General features: G+C 39.0%; 1 long non-coding RNA gene across 1 annotated transcript; it reads right to left on the bottom strand.

Moving 5' to 3' along the window:
* Positions 1-15,877: 15,877 nt before the first annotated feature.
* LOC120524708 lies at positions 15,878-18,364 on the bottom strand. The gene is made up of 3 exons (XR_005632833.1): positions 18,309-18,364; positions 17,706-17,762; positions 15,878-15,959 (listed from the first exon to the last, which is right to left on the bottom strand). It is a non-coding gene; the product is annotated as an uncharacterized LOC120524708 (long non-coding RNA).
* Between the last annotated feature and the right edge of the window lie 1,898 nt (positions 18,365-20,262).

Consider the following 20,262-nt stretch of genomic DNA (forward strand, 5'->3'; position numbering starts at 1 on the left):
AAACTAGCTGAGATAATTTAAAGGCAATCTTTAAATTTTGACTTTTCATTTATATATATTTTTTTAAGAAAGTCCACCTCAGCAGGGCTGTTTCGGAATGCCAAGAACAGCATGGTGGCTTCCCAGTGTGTCACGGCCCCCACACTGAAAACCCCTGAACTGGAGTGTATCTTATTTATTTCTGAATTCAATTCCTTTTCTGAAACATTGAGAAAACTCTTTATCATCATTCACTAAGATTCCTAAGGGGTATGTTCCTTAATTTATTTATTATACTATGGAGCTGGTGTCTCAATCTTCCTCCACATTAGTGCAGTATTTATCACTTCAGGGATTAGTGTAAAATGAATACATTATCAATATAAAGATCTTGAAATGTCACAATCCCTAGCATATCCCATGGATTGATTACCACATAGGATAAAGAAGACTGAAATAGGTGATTACCATTTTTAAGAGCAGCAGATAGGGGAATTTCTGTCTTAAATTGTATCATTGGTTCCATATATCAATATACAAGGGGACTTGCAACAAATGGGGACTGCAATGGGCTGTCGGTTTGCACCTCACTATGCAAACCTATTTATAGCAAATTTGGAGGAAGATTTTATGTCAACGTGCATCTTAAAACCAATGCTGTATTTCCATTATATAGATGACATTATTTCCAGAACCTCCCCTCCTGGCACACAGACAACCACCAAACCTGCAGCAACTAATTTTCCAAAGCTCCCTAACTGAACCAACCGAAAATGGCACAGCTCCATGCCTACAGAAAAGATGTAAAACATGTGCTCACATTTATAATACAGACTGTGTAGTTATACCACACTGCAAACTAGAACATCGCATAAAGGGATCATTTTCCTGCAGATCACCTAATTTGGTCTACTTCATTCTCTGTATGAAATGACAAACACTCATCCAGAGAATGAATTTACACAGGTTCCACATTAAGCATGCCATGGACACTGTGAGAGGGACTTTAAAGTCACAGTGCTTATGGGCAACTTCAAAACACAGCAAGAGAGAAAAGAATGGGAAGTTAAACTCATGCTAAAATTTAACACATTACAACATGGTTTGAATAGAGACAAGAGTTTTATGGCCAGATATGAAGATTGTTTGCATCTCTTGGACGGACCCAGACAACCTGTCTACAGACCCACATTGCATTGAAATATTCATCAGAAACTTCAAAAGACTTTGTTGGACAGTTATCTTATCCAAAGATCTTGCCTATACATTGTTCTCCTATCTTGCTTAATGAATCTTAACCTGAAGGTCTATTAATTTTTTACATTTAAGATGTCTCACTTAAAGTTTCCAGTTTCTGTATTACATCTTGCCTGAAGAAGGGGCCTGAGTTGCCTCGAAAGCTTGCATATTGTAATCTTTTTAGTTAGGCAATAAAGGTGTCATTTTGCTTGACTTCTCACTACATTCATAATGGCTAATACGGTACAACACCCTAGTACTGTTAAAAAGTTCTGAATTTCTGGGTTGCAGGTATATTGGCGATAATTACTTTGACTGTTTTTAAGGCAGTTGGTAACTTGTTCTCCAAGAATTTCTGAAACTTCTTTATTGTGTGGTTGTTCTTTCAACCCAATTTTTATTCTGCAAAAACATACTATATTAACTTCTAAAAAGCTTCCAGTCTCTTGTCATCTTATGTAACACATGCACAGATACACAGTACAGCAGATTTTACCAGCCCTTCTGGTTTCACAGTCCACTTTCTTCCATGTTAGTGTTGGTAAATCAAAGTGATCGTCAGAGCAGGAAGGTGTTAAGCACTATCACTGGAGTAGTGACCCTAAGCGACCCACAACCATTATAAACTATAGCAACTTACAACCCACTGGCGGCAGATCACAACCCACAGTCCACTGGCTGAGAAACACTGCTGTTCAGTACGTCATATATTTAACCATATTTCCTTAAGTCCTTCAGGAACATCTAATTTTTCTTACATGTTCTTTAAATTATCCTATTACAGTAACGGCACACTACACGATAATGTGCACTGAATACACTTGACTTGAGCATTTAAAGTTTTCATACTCCTCTGTACATGTAGCATTCATTTCCTCAGAGGTTGATGCACTTGCTGGTTCCAGAGTAGCTCTTCTTTTCTCCACCCTAGCAGCCTGCTTCTTCTCTTCTTTCGTTTGCATCTTAAAATTGATTAAGTCAGTGTTTGTGTTGCAATTAATTAGTATGTTTTCCTTAATTTTTCACTTAAGCTGGGACTTCAGTCTTCAGTCTGCCTCAAGAATGATTTAAGATATGAAGAGGTAGGGAAAGTGATGGCAAAGGTGGATGAAAACAGCGCCCATACACATGTGCCACACGGCTGCCCTGCTGGTCGCTGCAGAGAGATGATTCTACAATAAAATAAAAAGAGGAATAACCTTGGAGGTCAATCATCACCCTGAAAGTGGATAGTAGACATCATGTAGTATATGTGTACCAAACTTCAAGTCAATAGTTCAAATGGTTTGCAAGCTACACGTGATTTAAAATCCTGGACAAGCAAATGGACAGCCACGGTAGCCTATCTATACTAATAAAAGGCAAAGCCCTCACTGACTCACTCACTCACTCATCACTAATTCTCCAACTTCCCGTGTAGGTAGAAGGCTGAAATTTGGCAAGCTTATTCCTTACAGCTTACTTACAAAAGTTAAGCAGGTGTCATTTAGAAATTCTACACGTAACAGTCATAACGGTCAACAACGTCCCCCATGTTGAACTTTCGTATTTATAGCCCCATCTTCACGAAATTTGGTAGGCGGCCTCCCTGCGCTAACTGAAACCGATGTACGTACTTATTTCAATGGTATGACGCCACTGTCGGCCGCCATATTGAACTTTCCGACGTCACTAATTTTCCAACTTCTCATGTAGGTAGAAGGCTGACCCCATCTTCACGAAATTTGGTAGGTGGCTTCCCTGCGCTAACCAAAACCGATGTACGTACTTATTTCGGTGGTATGATGCCACTGTCAGCCGCCATATTGAACTTTCCAACATCACTAATTCTCCAACTTCCCGTGTAGGTAGAAGGCTGAAATTTGGCAGGCTTATTCCTTACAGCTTACTTACAAAAGTTAAGCAGGTTTCATTTCAAAATTCTACGCGTAACGGTCATAACAGTCGACAACGTCCGCCATGTTGAACTTTCTTATTTATGGCCCCATCTTCACAAAATTTGATAGGCAGCTTCCCTGTGCTAACCGAAACCAATGTATGCACTTATTTCAGTGGTATGACGCCACTGTCGGCCGCCATATTGAACTTTCCAACGTCAATAATTCTTCAACTTCCCGTGTAAGTAGAAGGCTGAAATTTGGCAGGCTCATTCCTTACAGCTTACTTACAAAAGTTAAGCAGGTTTCATTTCAAAATTCTACACGTAACGGTCATAACGGTTGACAACGTTCGCCATGTTGAACTTTCTTATTTATGGCCCCATCTTCACGAAATTTGGTAGGCGGCTTCCCTGCGCTAACCAAAACCGATGTACATACTTATTTCGATGGTATGACGCCACTGCTGGCCGCCATATTGAACTGTCCAACATCACTAATTCTCCAACTTCCCGTGTAGGTAGAAGGCTGAAATTTGGCAGGCTTATTCCTTACAGCTTACTTACAAAAGTTAAGCAGGTTTCATTTCAAAATTCTACGCGTAACGGTCATAACAGTCGACAACGTCCGCCATGTTGAACTTTCTTATTTATGGCCCCATCTTCACAAAATTTGATAGGCAGCTTCCCTGTGCTAACCGAAACCAATGTACGCACTTATTTCAGTGGTATGACGCCACTGTCGGCCGCCATATTGAACTTTCCAACGTCAATAATTCTTCAACTTCCCGTGTAAGTAGAAGGCTGAAATTTGGCAGGCTCATTCCTTACAGCTTACTTACAAAAGTTAAGCAGGTTTCATTTCAAAATTCTACACGTAACGGTCATAACGGTTGACAACGTTCGCCATGTTGAACTTTCTTATTTATGGCCTCATCTTCACGAAATTTGGTAGGCGGCTTCCTTGCGCTAACCAAAACCGATGTACATACTTATTTCGATGGTATGACGCCACTGTCGGCTGCCATATTAAACTTTCCAATGTCACTAATTTTCCAACTTCCCGTGTAGGTAGAAGGCTGACCCCATCTTCACGAAATTTGGTAGGTGGCTTCCCTGCGCTAACCAAAACCGATGTACGTACTTATTTCGGTGGTATGACGCCACTGCTGGCCGCCATATTGAACTTTCCAACATCACTAATTCTCCAACTTCCCGTGTAGGTAGAAGGCTGAAATTTGGCAGGCTTATTCCTTACAGCTTACTTACAAAAGTTAAGCAGGTTTCATTTCAAAATTCTATGCGTAACGGTAATAACGGTCGACAACGTCCGCCATGTTGAACTTTCTTATTTATGGCCCCATCTTCACGAAATTGGATAGGCGGCTTCCCTGCGCTAACCAAAACCGATGTACGTACTTATTTCAGTGGTATGACGCCACTGTCGGCCGCCATATTAAACTTTCCAACGTCACTAATTCTCCAACTTCCTGTGTAGGTAGAAGGCTGAAATTTGGTACTTATTTCGGTGGTATGATGCCACTGTTGGCCGCCATATTGAACTTTTCAACGGTCTTTGTTACTTATGGGCCCATCTTCAAGAAATTTGGTACGCGGGTTCCCAATGCTAAATGAATCCTACTTGCGTACATATATACGTCCATAGTCTGCAGCTCAGTCACCGTGTGAGGTGGCGTTGGGTCCCTCATCCCAACGCCTCCCACGTTGTTGGCTGCCTGCCTATATAAGGCTGTCCTTTGCTCCATTTTCTACATTCCCTTCCTTGCTTCGCCATGGGATTCACTTCTCCCTGCTGATAATTACAGCCTTTTTATTTAATCCACGGCTTCTCCGCTGTTTTATTGTTCATTTATTACGATTATAGTTATTGTGTAGGTATTTTAGACTTACTTTACATTGTTCAGGTACCCATTTCCTTTATCATTCCAAACGTACCCCCATTAACATGTCTTTTGAGGTGATCACCATTGATCAAAGAACTGTCACTTACCGAGTGGTTTCCATGCCCGGAGATGGCACCTACCTTTTCCATTCTCTTTATTACATATTGCACGGCCATATCAGGCTCACTCTTGATATCCGGAGGAACATTGTGTCTTATGTATTGAATGACTGGGACAGGTTCAAGGTGTGGACTGATGACGGTACAGGAGATAATTATTCTACACAGGAGCACTAGAAGAGTGAAATGCTTAAGCCCTTCACCTATGCATCTGCATGTGAGTTGATGGCTGCCGGTGAATTGTTCGGTTGTCGCTTTCAAGTGTACCTAAATGGCCAAATATTTTACACCTTTTGACAACCGCCCATGCCTCTTAAATATCTTAGATTGACAGGTGACGATTTCAGTAGTGGACACTTTGATGTTTATGAATGTTTAAACTCTCAAAAGCTGGATGTGAAGTTATCGATGAAACCGGTTGTATACTTACAACGCTCGACAGATGATGAATGTCTCTTCAACACAAGTCCTACAAATACTGTCGTAATTGAAACAAACCATGAAACTCAAACCGATTAAGACAGCAGCTATCCAAGCTGTGAGATTTGAAAGATTACTGTTCACATAACTGTATGTTGCATGCTCAAGAGTAAGCTCAGCACACAGCTTGGTCATATTACAACCGGAGGGCCGAACTCACAATGTGGTATACAAAGAGATCCTTAACAAATAACTATTGGTATATTTTCCCTCAGTTTAAAAAGGTTTAATTTTCTTCTTAATAAAAATTTTAAGGCAGTACTTCGCCGCTATGAAGCACGGGTATTTTGCTAGTTATATATAAAGATGATGCTGCCAAGTTAGCAGAATTTCACTAGGTACATTCTTTCATAGTTCATTAGTGTATGAAACTGAAAGTATTATAAAAAAAGGATGTTAACAAACTGTAGTCACTTTGTTAAGAATTGGTTTATTTACCGCGTTTACTTGTGTACCATGCACCCTCGTGTAAGACGCGCACCCTAATTTTTACAAATAAAATCGTGAAAATAGTTTTGCCCCGTGTACGACGCACGTTATGATTGTATAGGAAGCGTTTAGAGAGAGACAGAGCACTACTGAGTGAGCAAGCAAGCGAGAGAGAGAGAACGCGAGTGCTCGAGCAAGCGAGTGAGAGAGAGAGAGAGAGAGCGAGCGAGCAAGCCCAAGCAGAGGAAGTAAACATTACAGAATTATATTTCCTTGTGTATGACGTGCACCTGATTTTCTAATGCTAATTTTCAGAAAAAAATGTGTGCATGGTACATGCATAAATACGGTATTTATGTTTTCATTTGACAACTTTAAATGTTATGCCTGTTATCTTGTTATATCTTGTTTGTTCATTTTTGTGTACACCTATTGTTTTTGATTTTTTGTCTTAATGAATTAAAAAGCATTTTTGGAAATGTATGCTTTTCTGTAGAATATAATGTTATTTTTGCTGTTTTTACTTTATCATGTAAATAACAGTCTGAAAAAACATTTAATCCTTTTAAGGATAATGGGATGCTAACCTATCTATCTATAATTCAAAAGAAAGTCATCACGGTTTTCTTAGTGGAAGGCTGTTGTTTAAATTTCTTCAGAAATGTTCCACTGCATGCTTTGTCTTTTGCTTTCCTGCTCACAGTGATGGACCGATATGTCATCTTCGGTGACAATCTGCTCCAAGACACTCACGTCTTCTTCATAGCATTCCAGGAATTGGGTTGTAACTTCCATGCACTGTTGCATGTTCAGATCAGTAAGCTGTCTGGGTGTCCATCTTGTGCAAACTATACAACAGCCCAAATCATAATGCACTTTAGCATGTGCAGATCTATAGCTGATTTCCAAATGTGCAGCAACAGCAGACAACATCATCTGTTGGTCTTCTCTGAAGAAGGCATTCACCATGTCAGTCTGGGGTTGTATGCATGATGTTGATGGTTGAAAAGATTGAGCTTCATTGGTTAAATTTGTTCATCTTTCTTGAAACTTTTCTAAACATTCATAAACTTTTTTGTTGGGTCATGTTACTTTCACATCCGTGCTGAGCCAACATCCTTCGGGGAACTTCAGCGGGTTTCACCCAAAGAATTTTCACTACAGCAGACTCTTCAACAATGGACCTATCCCATACTGAAGCATTAATGTTCATTTGACCTTGGCTTCAACTAGATTAATGGCGGAGCCCTGTGCTGTGTGTGGTCAAACTGCACAAGCCACCATAAATGTGTTGTATTGAATCATCTTCTCTCCATTGTGGTTACTGCATATATTGCCTTTATTTTTTTTATTAGGGTTAAAAGGTCACTGTCCCAGTATACATAGGAAAGGGAATAGATATTTTTAACAGCCTGCATTCCTTTAAGGTGTATGTTCGATAACTGTGTGAAATCCAGCGCAATTATCTATGCTGTGGTATGATGGGCCAGTAATATCACCTCAAGAGAGACCAAATGAATCAATAAGCTAAAAAGGCAAGCAAAGTCTTCTGAAGTGTTTTTTATGCGCTGGAGGTAGTAGTGGGCAGGAGAACAAAGATAAAATTTATAAACATTATGAACAATGGTGTAGATTCCCTCTTGGTCACATTTTTACTGGGTACTTTTAGCCAAAAAATGGTGAATCATATATATTAGGTACACTGCAAAAAATGAAATCTAAGTAAGTGAAAAGCATCTCTATCAAGACATTAAATCTTGTTTTCCTTATTGTAAGAATTGGTGATTTATTAAAAAATTTCATTTACGATTTTTAGCTTACTTTAAGAAATTTTGTCAAGTAAATTTTGCTTGCCCCAACGGTAGATATTGAGGTCAAATAAATTTAAAACAACTCCCATTTGAAGTTTTTGTAATATCTAGTTTATTTAATATACATTTTGTGCAGTGTGGAAACTGCTTGAGTCTGTCCTGTCTCATTTATGCTGATCTGCACACCTGACTGTCCTACAACCATTGAACTGCTGGCTTTAGACCTTGCGTCTTCTTTGGCCACAATATAATGTGCCTTTTTAAAATCATCCATATAGTTATAAAAATAAACAAATAATTAAACAAATAATGCATTATCCAAAAGCAAGGTATTTACCATTGTAAACACTAGATGAATGGTGTGAAGCAAAATGCAAGGTCAGAACCACGTCATAATGTGAAAAACTTTCAAGATAAATTACTTTATTTACAAGCATAATAAAACAAATCATTTTTAGGTTAGTATCATTCAAATTAAGTGATGTATTGCAAGATCTAATCATATTAGGGCTGCCTATACATTTGACAGATAATTCTTCTAGGTATTTTTTTTTTCTATCTTAATTCATAAATGTTTACATTTCATGATATGCTAGAATATTTAATTCATAAACATTTCATGATAGAAAAACTCACAGTCCATTAGTTACTTCACAAGCTAAGAAAATGACATTAGAATGGAAAAACTGTCAAAAAGTGCAGTGTTGGTAGCAGACTGCCTTCAACTTGTATATATCCAAATGAAACATGCCACTTGTTTCTGAGTTCTGAATATATAATGCAACAAAAGAAATTATGAGATTATTCTCATTTTGTAAATGTTTGACAGTTCGTACAATCAAATGGAAACAAAGATAGGAGTCAACCATGAATGTTTTTATTGGTACAAAAATGAACTACTATATTAAGATAACTGAGCATTGTGGAATTACAACTTTATTCTACATAATGAGAACATTTTTCAAAGTGAACAATAAATATAAACATTATTGTCTGTTAAAAATCCTATAACAATATACAGTATAATTACCCTAACACATAAATCTAGGATATTCCTCTTTCAGTCTTCTTTCACCTAAACAGTGATTCTTTTCTTATAGCTGCTGATGAAAGAGCTTGGATTACTCATTTTAAAAGAAAAGAATTGCAATTTTTTTGTTTTTTTAAGGAAATTTACTCTAGCTGTGAACAGGGATTAAAATAAGGCATTTTTTACATTATGTGATAATAAACTATCCATCCATCCATTATCCAACCCGTTATATCCTAACTACAGGGTCACGGGGGTCTGCTGGAGCCAATCCCAGTCAACACAGGGGGCAAGGCAGGAAACAAATCCTGGGCAGGGCGCCAGCCCACCGGAGGTGATAATAAACTAGTAATATTAAATTATGTGTGGTGTATTAAAATAGGATTATTTAGATAACCTGCAGCTTTAAAGGGAATAAATTATGTAAACAAAAATGTAGAAGATCACAAGACAAGGCTGGCATTGTTTTTGATTTTGTGTATTTAACAAGCAGGTCACTTTTTTGGACACCAGGTGTAGTCAGTGTACATGTTTACATATTAACAAATAGTCATGACGGCTGATAGGAGATATGTAAAGGTAAAAGCAAGTACTAATATAATGCCCTGACTATTGGATTGTACAAGCTTTAAGCTTAGATGAAATAACCATTGTTTGTGTGCTTGTAAGAAGATATGAAATAAGTGCGTGGGACCTTTTAGGTAACATGTTATTGCATTTAGCTTTATGGTAATGATCACAGTAGCCTCACTGACAAGCAACAAGGGTTCACCGACAAAAGCGCGATGGACATATGAGTGCCGACAAAACTGTGACGGACAAATGAGTGCCGACAAACTAGCTAACTGGTTTTTGACAAATGCGCGCTGACAAAATCGCCACGACAAAATCGCGAGAGAGGCCAAGAGAGTGTGATGCGTACGTGTGCATTATGTACACATTATGTGCTAGGTTATAACTGTTATAACTTCTGATGGCATGCCGCGAACAAATAACTCAGTTGAGGGTTGGCATAACGCATCATATACAAAGCGGAATTACCAGCAGTCAGGCAGCCATTTAGTTTAAATACGCTTAACTATCAAGACGTCTTGCTGCAATTCTTCCTACATATGCAGGGCTTGATCTTAAGGACTATCTGCGTACCGTGCTGATGGCATGCCGTGAACAAATAACTCATTCGAGGGTTGGCATAACGCGTCGTATACAAAGCGGAATTACCAGCAGTCAGGCAGCCAGCAAGTCTAAATACGCTCAACTATCAAGACGATTTGCTGCAATTCTTCCAACATATGCAGGGTGTGATAAGGACTATCTGTGTGCTGTGTCTCATAATATTGACTTCTAAAATAAACATTGTTATATATGCTTTAAACTAGTAATTCATATTTAATGAAACTTTCAAGAATTTGTTTGTGCGATTTTGACACCGAGTTTTAATGGGCACTATTTTGTCGGCGCTCATATGTCAATCACGCAAATGTCGGGTCACAGCAACAAGACCATTGAGTAGTTATAAGTAGTCCAATTTCTGTAAGCTATGTGACTCACTACGTCATACTGTTTACTAGTACTTTTCCACATAGATTTACTTTATTTTTGTAGCTCAGTATAAAAGAAAAGAAAACACAATGGCATAGTGTTTTGGAGATATGAGAGTGACAGTGTTAGATATGTGAGAGAGAAAGTTTTGAAGATGCACATAAACATTATGCTAGCAGGGGAAGAAAGGAACAGTATTTGAAAAGCTGGAAAATCTACAAAATGAAAATACACCCCAACAGATACAAGTATTACATGAAAAAGACGGCAATGCCTTTCATATTACAATTTACTTAATATGTTTAGCAGATGATTTTATCCAAAGAGACAAAAAGAAAGTCAACAAAATCGAGTAACCATCAATGTAGGGACTATTTGGGAAACAAGTGTAATAGGACACAAGTAAAGAATTTAAAAAACAAAATACAAGCTAGTAACAATTTCTAGACTGCAAGACCTAACAGGTAATATCAGTAAGACAGAAATTTGCCAAACAAAAGAGTCTTCAAACTCTTCTTAAACACTTTGAGTAAGCCAGCAGTTCAGATGGAGGTGTGCAGCTCATTCCACCAGCCAGGAGCTACACGTGAGGTCCATCCATCCATTTTCCAAACCGCTGAATCCAAACACAGGGTCACGGGGGTCTGCTGGAGCCAATCCCAGCCAACACAGGGCACAAGGCAGGAACCAATCCCGGGCAGGGTGCCAACCCACCACAAGACACACACAAAACACACACTAGAGCCAATTTAGAAACACTAATCCAATGGAAATCTTTGTCCTGAAGAGAAACAGTAATAGTACTGGTGCCAGGAAGAGAAAATGCATGCAAAACCTCGAGTCCTTTTCTGGTGAAGCATACCACCGTCACACTTGGAATACTTAATTCAGATTATATCTTGTGATCCTATTGTTTTCCCCATCACAACAGGTCCTTTGTCAATCAGATAAAGGAACGGTATTTTAATGTTTTTCTGTTGTATTATATTGTTGGTTGCACAACTATCTGTGGTCCTTATTTGCCCTCCCTTTTGTTTTGTTATATTTATGTGTTTCCATCCATTTTCCAACCCACTGAATCCGAACACAGGGTCAAGGGGGTCTACTGGAGCCAATCCCAGCCAACACAGGAACCAATCCCGGACAGGGTGCCAACCCACCGCAGGACATACACAAACACACCCACACACCAAGCACACACTACGGCCAATTTAGGATCACCAATCCACCTAACCTGCATGTCTTTGGACCGTGGGAGGAAACCGGAGCGCCCGGAGGAAACCCACGCAGACACGGGGAGAACATGCAAACCCCACGCAGGGAGGACCCAGGAAGTGAACCCGGGTCTCCTAACTGCGAGACAACAGCACTACCACTGCGCCACCCACACATGAGGTCAACATAATCAAGTAACATCAGTCTGGAGACAATTACAATTCCAGGATTTGCAAAACCAATATCACTTAGACAGACATTCAACAAACAAGAGAGTCTTCAAAGGTTTCTTAAACACCTTGAGGAAGATAGAGTTTCAAATATAGGTCAGTAGCTTGTTCGACAAGCCAGAAGTTACACAAAAAGGAATCTGGTTCAAGATTTGATACAATGCAGATGTGGCATCGCCAGATACCTTTCAATACTAGATCAGAGTGGTCGAAATGGAGCATAGGATCTCACAAACATATATATATATATTGTGGTACAAATCCACTGACTACTCTGTAAACAAACATCAAGAATTTCAAATTAATATTTGCTAGTAGAGGAATCCAGTGTAGTGATGTGAAGTGGCCCTTTATGAATCCTGATTAATTAGGATTAAGCAGTCAATTTTGTTCAAGAATAGAAAAGACTTGGTTAGAGACAATACTTCCAGTGTTTTGGACAACAAGAAGAGGGGAGATAATTACCTATTTGAGACCGATCAAGAGTGGACTTCTTGAGGAGAGGAGTTATAAGGGCCTGTTGAACAATGTAGCAAGAGTGCCTGTGCTGATGACTTGTGTAATTTGCAGAAATGAGTGAGGGAGAGACAGCCTGAAGGAGATGTGAAGGAATGGGATCAAGTCAACAGGTAGTGTGGCAAAAAGAGAAGAGGTTGGAAAAATTAGTGGAGGAAAGAGGAGAAAGTTGTGATGTATACAGAAAGAAGCAGGCTGGATGGAGGTGGTGATAAAAACTGACTGCTGATGTGTCTTGTATGGAAATTAAGTTACCTGTAGTTTGTTTTAATGGTGTTTTACTTTATTGTATTATTTTTAAATCCTTTACATTATTTTTATTGATTTCATATGTGGTTATGTATTGGTGCATTGTCTCTTTAAATGTATGTTCCATGTTCTTTGTAGGTGGAACCCCAAGAGGTGAGGCAAATTGTCAATCTCTGTTTGGGAACTGCTCCCAATCCAATAATGGCGATAGAGACAGACAGCTGAAGTGGTAAAGATTGTTATTATAAAGTCTACTGTGAATTGTGAGTATTATTTATGGATGGATTTTCTGGATTTTTTGATTATTTTCCACTGTATAAGGATTCTGTTTATTGGATTTTTTTGGGACTTGTTTTTTGTGGCTTGCCTTTTAGGCAAATCCTTTATGCTTCTGTTTGCTCCACGGAGCTTTGTGCTATATTTTGTCAGTAATTTTGCAAACAAATCTTATTTTATAAAGATTTTATTTGTTGACCCATTGCTGTATACGGTGGTTTACGGTTGACCCTCCTTTTGTGGCACTTTAGGTATATTCAGGACATTAACGCTCCTATCTCTTTTTGGTCTGTAAAACCTGAAGCTGGACATTTTGAGTAGGGATGGGCCCAACAAGGTAAGGTTTGTTCCCAGTAGGCAGTGTAGCCCTGGCCTGGCTAATGAAGCCTTAATGGGGCATTTATGCATCCCCATGCCCTTTTTGCTTTCATGGACATTCCAGTTCATGACAAATAACAGCCACCCTTTCCTAAACAAAAAAATCATCAACAGTCAAAGGGGTTGAGAGTGGAGGTTGTGGTGGGGTGAGGAGAATGGTGAAGGAGAAAAAGAAGCCATGAGTATCAGTGGTGTTGCTAATCCTATTTTGAAAAAAGGAGGCAGAGCATAGAATACTAGGGAATAGAAATGGCTGGTAGAGAGAAAAAGATGGTGACATTGGAAGAACACAGTAGGTGGAATGGTAGTGGGAGAAGAGGGAAGGAACAGAGAACTGAATGCAAATGTGGCCAGATGTATGAAGTGGAGTGACAGTTGTAGTTGTAGGTGTGCAGTTCTGTGACAGATCCAGAAATGTACCCACTTTTTGAGTGGGAGGTGCATGAAGCCATGTCAGGTTAAAAGAGGAAAGATGAGAAAGAAATTCTATAGGAGTCAGACTGTCCATCATCTGGAACAGAGCTTGTCAAGGATTTTTTTAGTGGACATGGAGGGCAGAAAAGAACAGCAATGCTAATGTTAATAGGGTAGGAAATGGTGATTGAGGGATACTCAAAAAGAAGTGTAGGTGCATTAATTACCCAGTGGTGTGAATGCTGAGTTCCTGAAGACTTGTATATCTGTCCCTCCATCTCTTCCAATTAACCAACAAGTATGAGAGAAGTGAAATCCAGAGGAAAGGGTTTTCAGTGCTGCCATATTTCCTGGGCAATTCCAAGTCTCACTTAGTACCACAACATAAGTCCACTTTGGGTGACAAATGCTAGAATGAAGTTCTCTTTATTCACTGCAGACTGACAGTTCTGCAGGTTGAAAGAAAAGGGTGCCTCTGATTATGTGGCTTTTTGAAGCAGTTGAAGATTTTCTGCATTTTGCCCTATCCTGTTAATGGGATCAGAGAAATATCTAGTACTTATCACAGGAACATATTGAAAATGCATGCTGAAGAACCAGACAGTAATGAAAAAGTGCATTTCCTTGAAGAACAGTATCCACGCTTGCTTGATTTGGGGTCTTTACACAAAGGAGGGCTCCACATGAGATCGTACATTCCACAACAAAGTGCATAAAAGCTCTTAAGCATAGTGAAGCTTATTGACCACAGCTGTAAGGATCAAAGCAATTAACAAGTCAAACCAAGAGTGTGGCACTAGTAAAAAAGTTAAACTGAAACTGGTTAGCAAAGAACAAAAGGCGGGGATCAATTGCTAGAGTAAGCACAGAAATGTGAGTGGGATACAATTTAGAAAAAATAAAAAACAGCATAACACAAAACACTCTGCTGTACACAGGCTGATAATCAAAAAGAAGCAAATTGAAAATCCTTACCACTCTCAAAACAAACAACCAAAACCATGAAGTTACTCATTTGTCAAGTACTGCAAATTGACTTTAAAGGCATGCCTTAGCTGGCTGAAGAAGAAACGGCTCTCAATGTACATGGGCATCTCCAGTGGTTTAACACTATAATTACCAAAGCCTACGAAAAAACTTGCAATTCCAGCCCAACTTAAATCCCTTCGCATCTCTCCATCAGAGTCTTTTGTCTTGTAAATGTGTTAATCAACACAAGCAGCAAGCAGCCTGCTATACCATACACATACACACACACTGCTGCAGAAAGGGCAAAACGTTCTTCCAGCTAAAGCCTTAATATCTTGGAGTGAAGTACTGGAGTTTTAGATGGGAATTAATATATTGTTATTTGCAACACATGCATTTCATGTGTTTTCCATGTCTACAACAATCTATGTAAGCACATCGTTAAAACAGAAACATTTTTCATGCTTTAGTAAAAAATGACAAAATGTTGACACTTCACACATTATACAGTTCATGTCTACATTTTGTCATTTTCTAATTAAACATGAAACAGTTTTAACGATGTGTTTAAATAGATTGTTGAAATTATTTACCCTATACAACTCTAGATAGCTCACTCCCAGATAATCAAGGCTTGAACTGGGAGAACTTTTTGCCCTTTCTGTGGCAGCATGGGCGATAGTATAGCAGGCTTTGGTAATTTTAGTGTTAAGAAAATTACTGCAGCTTTGTAACTAGTCAAGGCGGACTTTGATTTGAATCATTCAGCTTATACTGCATGCTTTCATTTATTTAACTCCTAGTGATTGATTGATGTGTGTGCTTTATCCATCCATCCATCCATCCATTATCCAACCCGCTATATCCTAACTACAGGGTCACACGGGGTCTGCTGGAGCCAATCCCAGCCAACACAGGGCTCAAGGCAGGAAACAAACCCTGGGCAGAGTGCCAGGCCACCGCAGTGTGCTTTATCTGAATACAAATATAGTTTAATGCAATAAAGTTCATCCATCCATCCATTATGCAACCCGCTATATCCTAAATACAGGGTCACAGAGGTCTGCTGGAGCCAATCCCATCCAACGCAGGGTGCAAGGCAGGAAACAAACCCCCGGCAGTGCAATAAAGTTTTTTTTTACTATTTCCATAAAACTACCTTGTATTTGTTGTTCTCTGCAAGGAAACTGGGAGATGTCCTTGTTCAGTCCTCTTAGTGGTGGCAATCTGGATGAGGTTGTAATCCCAGAACCGTTCAGTCTGGCATTGCTGAGCTTCCAAGGGGTGAGAATTATAGTATGTGCTGTATATTTAAAAAAAAAAAGTCAGCAAGTTAAGATACAGGAACATTACTTCTTGTACAATGATAAAAAAGAAGGAGACAAGTTAGTGCCTTTTGAGATAATATGACAGCTTCCTCAATAATACCATGTATGTGCTTTTTTAATTATATGATGTTCAGAAGAAATTTATTAGTTTATTTATGATTTAAGGTAAAATTCTTTATATTTTGAAAAAAATGCATACTAAAATGTAAATTATCAGCAAGTGTATTAAGTGTCTGTGGTTCAACAGAATGTTGTTACCTTTAATATGCTTTGTTAACTTTTTAGAAATTTTGCCTTAATGGATGAAAATCAATTGGTTTCTCATTTCCACAATAATGCAATTTCATTTAAAAAAATATAAATATTGTGGCAGACGGCCAGGGCCTGGCCTGGACTCCCCTTCAACACTGGATCCGGGGGAGCAGCCATGGAATGCACGCTACGTCTCCCGGAACACTTGGTGGCAGCCCCCCTGGGTTGCGTCGGGGCCACTTTCATGGAACACCAGAGCTCATCTTAATTGGGCTCCGTGGCCTCCGTCAGGGGGAGCTGCATAGAGCTGCACGGCTTAACGAGCCCGTCTAGGCGGGAGTGCAGCCACACCCAGAGGTGCAGCTAGAAGTAGGTCAACGAGTACCTGCAGCACTTCCAGGTGGGCTATAAGAGGAGGCTGCAGCCACTACTCAGCGCACCAGAGACAGGAGGAGGTGGATGAAGCTTCTGGGACAGGAGGAGGAAGAAAAGCGGCCCATGGACATTGGAGAAGCCCGTGTTGAGGGGTGTTTGGTGCGGGAGCAGTAGAGAACAAATAGTTTAATAAATGTGTGTTGCAGTGACATCTGGTGTCTGTCTGTCTGTGCTATTACTGTATATATATATATATATATATATATATATAAAATGCCACGGATTAAAATTAATTGCCTTATATCAGAGTGTCACTTGTTCTTTATTAAAAGCTGTCAGCAGATGAGTCACTACTTTGATTCTCTGTTTTGTATACAATGATAGACAGGACATCCCGCTGTGATTTTAAGAGTGCTTTGCTGGAAAAGTCAATTTAAAGAGAGCTTGAATAAATAGAATATTAACAACCTCCTCCACATTTAAAATTTCACTTCTTATTGATTGAAACATATTTTTAATCCGTGGTGGCTAGTGAAAAAAATGTGGGCGATGGTGCAAACTAAAGCAGCACTTCATAGCTCAGGAGAAAGAAAAGAAAAATCACACACACAAACTGTAATATTGCCTACTTGAACATAAATTTTGCACTCTTTTCTTTTATGCCTAAAAATTCCTGAGTTACTTTCTGATTAAATTGAGCAATTTCAGTCACCAGTCTCTTTTCGATTGACAGCATGGCCACTGCATTCATCCTCTTCTGAGTTATGGTGTTTCTGAGAAAGGTTTTAATTTTTTCCAAAGTTGAGAAGCACCTCTCTGTGTCTGATGAGGCCATTGGTATGGTTAGGATCTACAGGGTAGTGACAGTCTTCAAAAAGAGTTCTTCAAGATTACTCTCTACAAACAACTAGAATAGGTCCATAGCACCAAGACAGGCTTTGAACTCTTTCTTTCTGTAGATGAGATTAAGCTCTAAATTCAGCTTCGTTCTATTCAGCACTGTGTAGGCCTTCACAGTGCTGTTCACTGAATCTTCAGGAAATGCATTGTTGTATTGTTCAAACCTTTTTCCCCTGCAACAAAGTGACACTCACAATGTGTTTTGTGAAAGAGAAGCACTCTCTGGTATGTCTCAGCATGGTATCACAGACCTAAAGGGAGAAGAATAAACAAACAAAAATATGCAGAGATGACAAAATGGCACAGAGATTAAAATAAAACTACAAAGACACAGTTTATTAATAAGCTTTAATTTGGCCATAACACACCATGGTTGCACAGAGCCTTGTTTATGTGTGTGTGTGTCTCTGTGTGTGGTATGTGTGCAAGACCCAGAAATAAACTAATTATTATTATTAACAGTTTGCTGTGATTGATATGTCAATACAATGAAACAAAAAAAAAATTGTAGAGATGACAAAATGCCACAGATTAAAATATTACACTTCAGTGTAACATACATTGTCACTGATTTCTACAACATAAACTCAACGCAGCTGCAATCCATTCATGGTCCTTTGAGCTAAGTGCTTGACACCTCTTTTTTTCTGAGATTCACTGCTTTGCTCAACCATGGAATGGACAGAGTTTCCAAAAAGTAAAATGAGGATTTATATTAATTAAAGTTAAAGAGAGATAATAATCAAAGGGAAAGTAATAAGTAATAATTATCATCGATTACTTGAATACTACCTGACCTTTTCCTGCTGGAACTGCTTGGAGCATGCATTGATATGGACCACATCTATGTTCCTCTTCTGGAGCTTGGCACAGAGGAGGTCAACATGTGGCATGATGTGGTGAAAAATCTGGAGAATAAAAAATTAAATCTTGATCTTCCAGTAGCATAGCAAAGGTTCCTGCTTCTCTGACAGTATTGGGGTATCAAAGTCAACAGAGTCTTGTATGTTCTCAAAACAGTGAATGAGGTCCTCGTTGTGCTCAAACATGGTATTGATGGTAGGGCTGTGAAAGTTCCATCTGACATTGCTGGATTTTAGGAGTCTATGGGTTACTACCACTATCCACTTGGTTGATCTGGAAAAAAAAAATCTACAAATGTCAGAAGAAAAAAATTATTTACTTTGGATTTGTGAGAAGTGGCCTGTTGGATAATAAAGGTCAAGCTGTTGTGCGTAACAGTGAATGTAGTGGGCATTTGGGTACACATCTTGTGTTTTCCTCTGAAATTCTGCTGTTGTACCCCTCATCACATTGCCTCCATCATATGCCTGGCAGATAAGCTTTCTTTTCTGATCCTCAGGAAGGATGGCAGCAAGTTGCTCTTTTACTGCTGTAGCAATGGACTCAGCTGTAGCTGACTACATTGGGATGAACTCAGAAAATCTTTCCTGTGCATTGTTTTTGTCATCAATGTAGCACAAGCACAAGTTGAGACAGTGTGGCAATATTCATTATCTCATCTGCCTGGATTAATAAAAAATCACTGATCTGGGCTTCGATGATTTGCTTTCTCACAATAAAACAACATAGTCAAAAAGCTCATTCTGCACAGTTTTTGAGGTTCCCTTAAATGCAGTGATGTTCTCAAAGTGCTCTTTCCACACTCCATTGAGAGTGGCAACAAAATCTACCAACCCACAAAAAATCCTGAGGTTATTGTAGCTCTCGCTCTCATTATGGGCATTCAAAGCAAACTCATATACTCCACAAAATTTCACACAGCCTATTAATCTGGATAGGAGGTGTTGATTTTTGGTTTGAGTGTTTTTGTTTTTTTTTGTGACTTCTAATGCCAGTCCTGTAACCTTCATCTAGCTATTCTGCAATACTAATCCTGTGAAAAAAGTTTGCCTCATGCTATTTTCTAGATGACTGTGGTTACTTTCATGTTGCTTACATTTTTCAGAAAGATGTTTTAGATCTCATACCACCATCATTGTCCATGATGCTTCAGTACAAACACTTTGAAACAGCAAAAAGGGAAAGCAAAAAAATCATTACTTACACCACATCCAGTTAGCCTGCTCCATTTCTCATAACAAGAGCAGGATAAAGTCTCTGTGCCTGTCCTCGATAACTTGCTTGCCGCTGAATTCTTAAGTCAGGTCGGTCTAGTTCAAGCTCCTTTATCTTCTATTTTCTTTAAGTGAACAATTTATAAAGGTGTGTTTCATTAAAGAAATAACTGAATTGTCTTTAATTTCTTAAATTCCCCTTGAAGTTGCCATCTCCATAAAGTCGTGCTTGCTCAACTGTAGTTACGTTAAAGACAGGTGTAAAGTGTGAACCATTAATGTGAACATAAAATAGTGCGTCAACAATTGTCCAATCACGTTAAATTAAAAAAAACCCTAAAACTACTAATTCACTGCCAATAAATGTGAGAGTAACTGGGATGCAGAGAGCTGTGTCTCTGGAAAAATCTGAAGCAACTAATTAAAGGGCAGCCTCAGGCCACCTGCTTGCTAAAAGATCAAGGACTTACATATACTCTCATTTGGCTGGCGCTCCTCGCTCAGGAAATACAGGTATTCACAGACATTAAACAAATACAAGTCGGACCCATTTTTTAATATATGTTGGCATACACTAACACCAGTGCAAATACTTTAATTTTAAATGGATAAAATAATCCATCCATCCATCCATCTTCAAAACCTACTTCTCCAGAGCAGGGTTACTGAGAAG

The sequence above is a fragment of the Polypterus senegalus genome, chromosome 2, assembly GCF_016835505.1.
Source record: "Polypterus senegalus isolate Bchr_013 chromosome 2, ASM1683550v1, whole genome shotgun sequence".
Classification (NCBI taxonomy): domain Eukaryota; kingdom Metazoa; phylum Chordata; class Cladistia; order Polypteriformes; family Polypteridae; genus Polypterus; species Polypterus senegalus.